Consider the following 11869-nt stretch of genomic DNA (forward strand, 5'->3'; position numbering starts at 1 on the left):
CAGGCTTCGGTTAAACAACAGGCACCCCGGTTGCTGGAAATCAACTCAGCAGTGGTATCTTCCTCTTTGGATTGAGGTCCAGCGGTCAACTATCTCTTCAGCTTCCATGATCAGTTTTTTATGCAGGGACCCAGCCAATCAGACGTGCAACATACGAGCTTTGGGGGGCAGGGGGAGGGTTATGTCCGTGGGGTTGGCAGTCCTTTCAGGACAGCTAGCTTCAGTTTTAACTGGTTTCTTACAGGCAGGCTGGAAGACAAAGGGTTGCAGAATGTTGGCCTCCTCACTCGCTTCCTACCTTCAGACACTCTGGAACCTGGACGGGCTTGACCGAGGTCACCTGCCAAAGATAAAAATCACACAAGAGAATTTTCCACCCTGGAGAGCAGGGGGAAGGAACAAGAAGTGTAAAAATGTCAAAAAGAAGACTGGGGCCATTTTGGTAAAATTGGCACCCATGGGTGCCTTTACAGCAGCTTTGAAAAAAGGCTGCGGTAAAGGAGCACTGAATTTGTAAAAAGATTCACTGCCACCAGCCATTTAAGGTAAGCTTGTCCCTGTAACAGAACTGCCAGTGAGAAAATGGATACATTGCATCTCTGCAGCACGACACATAAGGTGGGGTCTGCTGGTTTCACCTAACAAAATGTCGAAGGGATAGAAATACCCTTTCTACCCTTGGGGAACTAGTTCTCACAAGGATAGCCAGAGAAAGCACAAGGGAGTCCAAAGGGCAACCCTGTAACAAAGGTATATACCAAAGGTTGTCATAGAGGATACAGTTAAAAAGACGCTATGGGGAGTCTGACACCCATTAAAGGATCTGTGAGTGTGGACAAAGGTTCCCACTCACTGAGGTATAGAGATAAATCTACCAGTTCAGCAAAAAGTTCTGGGGTTCTCACAAGCGAGGTAGATTTAGCTCTAACATTAAAATCTTAGCGAGTCCATAGGGGAAAAGAACAGTAGGCAGAGGAGCCTGGAGCATACTAGGCTGGGGCATTTGGAGAGGTCACCTAGTACCCTGTGGACCCCCTGCAAGTGAAATGAACAGGGTCCTAGACAAACATAAATGCAATTTTAAAAATAACACCTCAGTCCTTCGCGAACAAAATGCCTCTTTTAAAAAGAAAAGGGTCCGGAGTTCAAAAAATGCAAAAGAAACGAGTTTCATAGATGGCAAAAAGGAAATTTAAATATAACAGAGGGTTCCAGAGGATCAAACACCAAGTGAAATACAGAATCATTCGCAACCAGAAATGCAATTTTAAAAACCCAGGGTCCTAGGTAAACAAAACTAAACTGGGTCTTTGGTGACCAAAAAATATATAAGAAATACAAACGAACACAGGGTTTTAGGTGATCAAACCCTGCCGTTTAAAAGCTGAAGTTTGTCTCTGTATTTTTGGTACTCTGTAACCGTGAACACACAGGTGTAGGGAGCTTGACTAAAGTTGAAGCTCTGCCTGGATGTGAAACCGGATGGAGGTGGACATAGGGCACAATGTGCGGCCCTAGCACCCAGCAGGGCCTGATGCAGGGATGCCATGTGGTGTAGTGCATGGGGCTTGTCTGAAGGCCATGACCAATCAGGGATTAGGATGGGCAAGCAGCATCTTTGTGCTTAGCCCAAGGGTGATTTTCTTTTGTAAGAAATCATGTTTTATTGATGCTACTACCATAGATTATTTCACCACCATGGACTCTCTCGTGTTAAGACTCTCCCGGTCTCCACAAGACTGTGTTCTTCAAGGTTCTCTTTTAAAAGACCTGGTGAATTTGTCAGAAGTTGCACAACAGATAGCGAGATACTTAATATTCAATGCCAATACTGGAGCAATCGAAGACCTCTTGTGCATTTAGGACCGGTCTAAGTGGAAACTGATCCAAGTCCAGACTGGTGTCCATAGATTAAATACACTGGGAAGGGGCGCAGCACATGGGGAGTGACTTAAGCTTAGACAAAAGCAATTTAAGGAATATGGATCTTTCACAACACTGTGGAAAAGACTCCTGTTCAACATACCCGCTACCAGGAAGGTATTTTGCACATTTCAGGGTCGATGACCAACCTAATACAGTATGCATAGTTTTGGCGCTATATTTGGTTAGCTTTAAGCCCATGTCAAACGAATACTCGGCTCTGGGAATGTGGTGATGCAACATCTTGTGGAATTTCATGTTTTTATCAGTGTGTACTGCCCAGATTCATAAGGCGGTTCAAAACCAGATGATTTTTTTTTTTCGAGGGGATGTTGGGGATCATTGGATGAAGGGCAAAGACCGGCTGCCCCTCTTTTATACACCAGGGAGGACAGAGGGGGCGTGGTGGTGGTGGTGGTGGTGGTGGTGGTGGTGGTGGTGGTGGTGGTGGTGGTGGTGGTGGAGTCTTGCAAATATTGAAAGAAAGGTTATCACGCCCAGATGGCTTCTCAGGTAAATTTTACTAAATGGTTGCTGCCCGGACAACCCCCTTAACAACTTAGCTCAAGCAGGAAATGTCAACCCAAGTATATCTTGATGATCTACAAACTGGGGGATAAGACCACAAGACGTGTGGATCATGGAGATTGGTGGCTCTTACCATATGCAGATTCTAAAAGGTCACAAATACTAGCGTGTAGTCTTGAAATAGCCCTGTCTCAGACCAATTTAGATTTGTCATTGGGGGAGATTTTCTATCTGGTTGATTGCCTACCAAAACGAGAGAACACTGAAAAATAAGGTTCCTAACATCTTGAATTCTCTGGATGTGGGGGTAAGCTTTTGACATGCCAGATGGTCTTTTATGATTTAAAGCGGTGGACTTAAGTGGGATTGGATGAAAGTAAATACTAATTGCTAACTACTGTTTTGAAAGAGCGAGGAGGGTGTACCAAGCACAACTGTCTGAGCCACTAGACCTAAAAAGGGAGATCTGGGAGAGGTGCCCCAAATTCACTAGATGTCCCTAGGCCTTGAAAATTAGAAACAACCCGGTTACAAAGGCCATACGTTTTAGTGTGAACAAACATAACATGCTTTGTGATGGAATTCTAGTAGCCCTCTGAAAGCCTGTGAATTTTATGCCTGAGGCCACTGAAGAAAAGTAATGGTATAAGACCGTGGCAGGCTTCAAAGAAAACCCCAGTCAGTCCGGCCATGATACTAAGATGAACTTTAAAATGAACAAAGCAGCGACTTCAACTCCTAGGGGTCAACATCACCAGATTAGCTACATGTATGCTGGCATATATCGATAGCGGTCGCTCATCAAGATCTCCACACGTGGCATTGATTGCATAATCTTCTGGCTAGGGACCAGAGACGATAAAATGTAAGATCCTGCCCAAGTTCCTATACATCTCCAACCATGCTCTACAGTCTAGCCTTGCACAGTTACTGAAGGAGTGCTTGATCATTTTCTGGTGAAGGTGAGTCGCCTGTAAACATTTAAAAGATAAAGGGTGTCTTGGAAAGAAGACTTGGCTATCACATATTATTGTGCCACATCTCCACTGTGCATACTAGGAGCTTAATAGCAAAACATCTCCAGCAGACCATGACTCCACCTGCACCAAGCACATCATATGGTACCTGACATGGTAGGACAAATGCATTAGAGCAAAGAAGGTCTATATTTAGTCGGTAACCAATACTTTATTGGACGATTGTTTTAATAACTTTGTTGCTATGGAGTCTCAAACATTTCAATTTCTGCGGACTCCTCTGCACTTGAACAGGAATGTTACCCTTGCCACTTAACTTGAAGTGGAAGGAGGGACAAATGTCCCAGTAGAGACTACATCAAATCTCTTAGAGATGCTGGAAATGCCTTATGGAGGGACAGGGCCTCCTGGCCTTGTCCTACCACTTGTGTGTTTTCTCTGTTTTCAGCCACTAAGGACCAGCCTGGACCTCTGGCAGTGCAGTTCATTCATGTTTATCTTTTGGTGCGCAACACCCATGGGATACCTGTATAGCACCTATGGGTGGGGGTGGGGGGGTACACCCTTGCACCCCTTATGTGTTGCCCACAGAGCAGGGTAAGGGGGCTGGGGGGTGTGCCAGCTACATTCTGACTTGGCAGTGGCTCTGAGTGTCTTCCATTTGTGGGATACCCATGCCCTGCCATAGGAATCAATGGATTCCAACACAAAGTCAAGGTGGCCACTGTTACCTGTTGGTTTCTATTGCCTTTACCCTGTTTCCCAAAGTCCTGGGAAGTTCTGACTTTGTCATCTCCTACTGAATGGCTGTTTGGTGGAAATAGCATGTATGGCTCTGGGGCTACCTCCTGTCAGACTGACTGGAGCCTTCCCAGGCGCTGTGTGTTGTGGGTACACCCTAGGGATGTGACCTGCAGAATGGAGTCTGAAGTGAACTCCCATTCTCTGTTGTGGGTGTCTGTGTGTGTTTGTGACCCAATGAATGAGACAGACCTGATTGAAACTGACATGAATGCAGTCTAGTTTTATTAAAGGCCTGGTGCTTACCCCAATCCACATTCTTTGTTATGGGTTCCTGGGTGGAGTGAATGGCCTGAATGCCTGAGAGCCTGATTGCCCCTCTGTGTCATTGGCTTACTGAGCCTGGCTCAGCCAGAGTGAATGTGGAACAGATGTGTATCTCTGGGGACCTCTCACTTGCCAATTTGTTCAGAAGCTGAAGCAAGAAGAAGCTGGAGCCCAGCTGGAGAAGTCTGCTTATGCAATTGCTTCAAAGTAACCTGAAAGCTTTTGTCTCCCCAGGACTGATCCAGAGAGGACCTGCAAAGGAGGCCTCTCCCTGAGCTATGAAGGATTATCGTGCAACCTGCTACTTTTCATCAGAAGTACCCTGGAAACCAGTCCTGTGTGTCTGCCGTCTGGAGAAGGGGTTTCCGTGAGTGCTGAAGAGGAGTGCCCTGATCTCGAGTCGAAGAAGTGCATTGGTGTCACCCAGAGTCTGAGGTGCGTTTTGTGACTGCTGGAAGCTGTTGCAATCTACTGCCCAGAAGAAAGAGGGGGGGGGGGGCCAGGGGGAGCACCCTGGCATAGTGCTGCTGCACATCCAGAGCTGTGAAGTTCAAACTGCCTAATAACATTTCATAGGACATCCAGGTCATCATCACAAACCACTTTTGCCCACTAGAGAGACCAGAGTCGCTGGGTGCAGAGGAAGGTCTGCCGGTGTGTTTCCTGCCACCAGAAGCTAATGAAGATGTTTCAAGGGTCCAGACTTGGTGAGGGTCCGAAGTCTGCTGCAGTGGTTGAGTCCAGGGTGCCAGAAGCCATCCAGAGGTTTTTGCTGCCACTGCAGCACCGAAGAACCGAATGTTGGACAACGGCATAAAACCGAAACCTGACACCAAAGGTCACCTATGCACCCGTCGCCGCCAGAGTCCTCAAAAGGGGGGGGGGGGTCTTACGTTCATCTGCCAAGCCTTTAAAGAGCCCACAGCAAGTTTCATCTTCCAAGAACTTCTACAGTTGGAGAAACTGTCAACCAAAGGAGAGTACTGTGAAGAGCTAAACTGATGCACTTCAGAAAGAATTTGGTTCTATTCTTTTTGCAGACTTAACATCCTAGTGGCTCCTTCCAACGGATTGGGGGTGGAGGGGGAATCCATCCTTGGAGGGAACCTGCCACTTCACCTGCCAAGGCACCAAAGGTACTGTGACGAGGAAGAGCATCTTTAAGCCTCGGGAGTCGTCCAGGGGTCCCAGATTCGTACTGAAGAAGCCAGTTCTCTTGAATGGGCTGTAAAAGACAAGTAACTCCCTAACTTTCCATTAGAGGTTGCCCAGTTGGGGGTGGGGAATCTTCACACACAATTTTATATCTAGTGTAAAGAAAGCTGTTCACAGCTAACCTGCCTTTCGTCCCTATTCTATGCTGATACACCTTACTTAAGAATGCACATGCCTATTTAAAACTGTCTGAAGTCAGTGCATCTATTACTAAGTATTGTGTGGTACCACATAGTGGATATATTTTCCAAGTACAAGTGTTATTGTTAATTGGTAGAAACGTATTTTATATAAAGAAGCTGTGTTATCACCTAACATTGCGTGTGGACATTGCTTTGTCTGCGCTTTGGGGATTCACTGTACTTGTGAACCAGCCTGCATCACCTCCTGAAAGCTTAAGCCCCTCTGCTCATCCATTGCTGCCAAATTGAGAGCCTTGGCTGGGTTTTTCTGTGTCTTTACCTTACCGTATCGAGGGCAGAAGTACAGATATCCCTCCAGTCTTTACACTCTTTAATACTGTAAGAATTTGTTATTGGCACTGGGTACTGTATCCACGAGAGATCATAGAGTCTGTAATCGTGACTGCTCAGTGTAAAAGAGGACTTGGTAATAACATTCCTAAACTGTACCTATGGCGAGTGGACTCGGATTTTGTTCTTTATCAGGATTCCTATCCTGATTTTTTTTTTTTTTTTAAATTTTTATTTTTTTTGCTGAGGAATCCTATTCCTAGCCATCATCCGCGCCTTTAAGAGAGTGAAAGTTGAGTCCCTAAGGCTCTCTGCTTTAGGGTGGCATAAAGAGGCCCTGTTCCTTGTGTGCATGATTAGTTTGGTAGAGCCTCTGGTTGGTGGCAGACGTGAGCTTTTTTGAGATTCTAGAGGGGCATAGCCTGTACTACACTGAATGGAGCCCCTAGATGAAAAGTCTGTAAATAGTTACACAGCTAAGATTTGTTCCTTGTGACTGAATGATATACAGATGGTGGCATATATGGTCATGGCTTCTGCCTGTCTGACAGTACAGGGCTGCAGAGCAGATCAGTTTAGATAACTGAATGTTGTCTGGATTTCTGCGGAGAATCCTTCTCTTGAGCAAAAGCTTAAGAATGATCACAGGATTGGGATTTTGTGGTAGCACCCATTAGTGACAAGGGGGCTGCCAAAAGTTGCAATAGATGTACTCTTGTGATTAGAAGTGCACACTCTGCTCTTCTTTAACCTGGGCGTGTGCATCCTTACCGTGACCAGGTTTGCGAGGTCACTGTGAGACTGTTGCAACTGAATTAAAAAGGAAGCTGTGCTCCCCTTCCTCTTGCCAAAACCCACCTAGTGGTGACACACTGCCAGTGTTGGAGAACTCATCATTTCTCAGGAACCTTTGTTTACAAAGGCACTGGTTCTCTCTTCTCCCGAACTCTGTGGGCATAGTCTAGTTCATTATTCTTCAAACTGTGGGGCTTCCCTCCTGGTGTGGCACCATGCCTGGGGGGGATGTGAATGCCACAGCTTGATGAATTAACAGCCGATTAGTGTTGATTCGAGTGATGTTGGTGCTCCTTTCAAGAAGCACCCGATGGCAAGGCAGAATGGAAAGGCAGTGCTTGCTGCAACCCTGTTGATAAACACTGATGGGGGTGTCACAGCAAGTGCTGCTGTTTAGTCGTGGGGGGGTGGGCGGGAGAGGAGCGGAAAAGGTGCAGTGAGAAAGAGGACAGTAGATAGTTGGAGATGAGTGACTGCAAGGAAGAAGTGTGACAAAGAACCTTGTCTTGGGGGGCAAGGTAGCTCAGCTGCCGCTTGCTTGCCTTGGAAGCAAAACGACATGTAGCAACACAGGTTTGATTCCCTGGGTCTGCGCTTAGCAACCTCAGGTTATTTATAACGCGCTTAATACCCAATCATATCGTACAGAAGTGATAAACAGAAAAGGAGGAAATGATGAGCAATTTAAGAAGTGATTAAGGAGTTATACTGTGTACATTCCCTCCATAGTAACTGCTGTCCTTTTGGGGATGTATGCACACCCATGATCCTGTAAGGAAACAATCTGTGATGTGAGGCTGCCTCGACCCTCCCACCACATATTCAAACTTCTCAACTCACGCTCGTTTGGGTAGTCCAAGTGAACGGAATAAGTGCCTGATATTGAACTCCATTTCACTCCCTTTGGAGACTCAAGAGCTTCAGAGGAAGGTGAAGGAGCTTCCCTGTGACCAGGAGCTTGTGGCCTCGAGAAAGCTTTGTCTGCCTCTCATCCGGTGACCCAATAGTCTGGCGGGAGGGTGCCCAACTTCAAAACTTTGTTCCTCAAGGGGGGTGCGGCTTGGAATGGAAGTGTGACTACCACTGGTCTGGTTGCAAGCCTCAAGGATCCTCTGCTACGAGAGAAAGCTGTGATGACTCACCCAATGTGGACTGGATATGAAGCACCAGTGGCGAACAGAGCTCGAACCCTGTCGTCACAAAGTGAAGCCGCGACCAAGAACCATCAACTGCACCTCCTCGATACCAGAACTCTTCCAGTGGACAACCGCAAAGCTGCATCATGCTCCAGCAGTGCAGGTTTCTTTCCGATCGGCTGCCTTCTCCAATGGATCTTCTTTGGCCTGATTGGCTGTGGAGCCACTGTTGAACTTCGTTCCCTATGAGAAATGTGAAACATTGCAAAGTCAACCAGGATTTCCTGACTAGGAGCGCAGACCTACACGATTGTGCCTTGTGTTTAGCAGTTTCCTTTGAAGCTGGTCCGGCCCCCTTGTTAATTTCCGAGAGCCCAACTCACAGTTCAGCGCTTCGAGGTCGGTCTATGTGAAAATGTCGAATATTGTAGGCGACACACCAAAAAGACTGATTTTCTTTTTTGACCCATTTGGTGCGGCCTGCAATATTCAATATATTTCACTTTTGGGGGGATTTCATGCCCCCTCAACCCTCCTTCATCCATTTGCCCACCCTCTCTCCTTTAAAATTGAGGGTTTTCTCCTCTGCACGCTCCCTTCAAAATACTTAATCCCAAACCTCCAACATACAGGCTCGAACTAGTTTTGGCCGTGTCTTCTGTCTTTTGGCATGGCCATCTGCACCTGTACGCACTCATGTGTGGCGGGAGCATGACAGTTTGATTTCGGAAGACTGTTCAGAGGAAAATAGAATTAGATCTTTTTCACTTAATACCATTCAGCTTTGTGTGCTAAAAGATAACCCAGAATATTAGTTTGGCATTGTTTTTCCTCAGCGACCCTAACTGAAAGCCTCTCAGTCTTCAAAATGTTGTGACCCCATCTTAGTTTACATACGCTCACAGAAGATAATGTATTATTGTCATCACTTATTTGTGTGGAAATTAACATATAAATTGTATGCATTATATACTATGTCTTAAGCATCTCTGGTCTGCACCCTTAGTTGCTCGGTAACAATTCTTTTAGGTGAGCAAGGTATGTCTTGTGAGGATCCTAATTTCCTAATTGCCTCGTTTAGTGGGGTGGGGGGTGTATTTCTGGAGGGGAGAACACCCTGGTGAGCCAATACATTATAGGGGCGTTGGAACCGGTACGTAGGGACATCCAAAAACCTTGGCGAATAGTCCAATTCGAGAGCTGGTCTGCAAAGTGGTCTATCCCAAAGAACCCCCTCAAAATGTTTCTAGGTCACTCGGATAGCTGCTGGAGAGAATACAGGAATTACAGGGCATGTATGTGGAGCCTGTCTGGAGGTTATGGCCACGACATCTCTCCAAGAGATTGGCATCTTCCACAAGTATTGAAAAATCTTTCAGGCAGGCCATTTCCTCAATCTTTGGCATTTATTGTTTTTGCCACCATGTGGGAACCAATATTTTGGTAAATCCAGAACCTGAAGTTATGTGGAAGTATGGGTATGCATTGTATTTCTTCTTCATTTGTTCTTGCAAGTGCATTTGTAGTTTTTGTTTAGTTTTTGTTTAGTTTTTCATGATTAATGTAAAATCTCCAAAAAGTTTTTGAAGTGCTCTTTTAAAAAATTATTTGTAAACCTTTTCCCTTTAGGTGCTATAGCTACTCGAGGAAGAGACTGCCAGACGCTGCAAGTGGAGCCTTGTATTTCTGTCGATGTCAAAATGAACCGCTGTGCCTTGAACTGATATTGAGGACTTGCCCTGGGGAGTCTTGCACTATCTGCTTTGAGTACATGATTGCCTTTACCTTTTCTTATAGCTTGGCTGTTAGAATCAGCAGTGGCTTCAAACAAGTATTGATCCATTGTCAGCAAAGCCGATGGGCCGTCCTGCTCCTCAGGCCGTTGGTCCTTCCAGTAGACCTTCTGTGTGTTCTGCGGGAAGCCTGCTCCCCTTCTTTGTATCTCATAAGTGTAAATGCCTGCTAGTTGTCGTGGCCTCTGAATTCAGACATGACCAAGACCCCCGGCTTCTCAGTGCTTGGGCAGATCTGTCACCATGGGAGCGAACGCCAAGAAAATGGGATGTGTCTTGCAAAACGTTTGGTGGAAACCCATTTAAACCACAAAAGGACATAGAAAAACTAAAGTGGAACTCTACGGAGAATGGCCCCAGCTTTGTTATGGGCGTGGAGTTTGGAAATATACACATTGCTTGGATTGGTGCCGATTCCCAAGTACGAAGCATTGTGCACCAATAATTGGTTATTGTCAGTAGAGATGGCGAATGTGAATTATCAGTCACCATAAGTCATTGCATAGTCTTTCTTGACACGAAGTTGCTTCAAATATGAATAATGTAAATGCTGATTTTTTTTTTTGGTTGTTTTCAACTTTCACTTACATATTGGCCTGACGGGGAAACTGGCAGCCTCCTGCTGATCTGGGCGATCAGAATGCAGGAATGACCATGAGGCGATACCTGCATTCCAAACTTCCTGAATGGCTGCATGTCTCAAACGTCTTCTTTCTCCCTTAAAGGAAGCAGCACCTGGACTTGGCATGTCACCGTGAAGCCCATGTGCCGGTTCTAGGCGCTTGTTTCTCCCCCAACTGCCTTCTGGGAGTTGTGCATTTTGATAGAATCAAATGGACTGAAGTAAAACTAAAATGAAAGCGAAGCCCAGTACTGTGTTCTTGGTGGCATTGAATCCTCTGGTTGCACTATCTGGGCTGCAGTTTTTGGAGTTGGAAATCGATGTTTAAATAGTTTTTATTTTGGCAGGAAAATTGGCTTTGGATTCTTTTTATGGTCAATAGAAGTATTTCTCTTTGCAGTGAAGAGGTCAGTCTTCTGCACCAGCTTCCTGCTTTTTTCCACAGCCCCATTGGCTTTAGTGAGAGACTTCTAAAAGTAGTGTGTAGGTTGAATGAAAGTGGGGGGGAAAACAGTGTACCCCGAAGATGCATTTAAAAACTGCCATGCTATAGAAATGTAAACCCTGCATTAAATGTTTGAGTGTTTGCATTAAAGTTTCTGTTTTGCTGAACTCCCTTTTAACTTAGGTGGAATCATTTTTTTTTTTTTTTAGGGAAAAGTAATTTGGTGTACATGCAATCAGGGGGGAAAAACTTGAAGACCAAAGGCAAGAAAATCATTAATCCAATCAGGAACTGCTTAAATGCTCTCTAATTCGTGTTAAGTATTTAAAACGGTACACAACCAGGGTTATTAAAAATAGGCATAGCCCCACCAAGACCAAGGGGGTAATGGTGCAACATGCGCTGCTTTCACTTCCGAATCCTGGTGCATGTTTTCAGGGTTCGACACCCCAAAAATGGATGCCATCCTCCTCCTTCATCCATTCAGCAGTCTTGAAGAAGTAGCATGCATTGGTCAGCATTGTCTTTATCAAAATGGCTTCTGCTCTAAGTTTGATTTCGATTGGCCAATGAATTGTCATGGGGGGGGGGCGGGGGGAGTGAAAGTAAGCTTTCTGTTATTAAAAAAACTAGTTTGAATATTAATGTTTGCTTTATTTTACAATTTGCATTCCTTCTTTCCATTGCTGATGAGTGGCTGTTATCGCTGTTCACACACCTAAACACACTGCTTTTTGTGAACTTAGATAGCCCTTGCATATCGGCATTTGTCTTACCTGTAAAATTTCTGCCTTAAATGTAGGATTTATATTTTAACCCAAACAACCTCAACACGATCAAGTGGTTACTTTTCAGTGGAAACCGGGAAATGCGCTTTCCTTGCCTACTGGCTGT

General features: G+C 45.4%; 1 protein-coding gene across 1 annotated transcript in view; it reads left to right on the forward strand.

Moving 5' to 3' along the window:
- CREG1 (cellular repressor of E1A stimulated genes 1) overlaps positions 1-9883 on the forward strand; it is a 67764-nt gene extending 57881 nt beyond the window's left edge. The window contains exon 4 of the mRNA XM_069635935.1: positions 9745-9883. The gene's annotated coding sequence lies outside the window, so the exon portion shown is untranslated. The remainder of the gene's footprint in view (positions 1-9744) is intronic.
- Positions 9884-11869: the final 1986 nt, after the last annotated feature.

Source organism: Ambystoma mexicanum, chromosome 7p, assembly GCF_040938575.1.
Source record: "Ambystoma mexicanum isolate Mex_15411 chromosome 7p, UKY_AmexF1_1, whole genome shotgun sequence".
NCBI lineage: Eukaryota > Metazoa > Chordata > Amphibia > Caudata > Ambystomatidae > Ambystoma > Ambystoma mexicanum.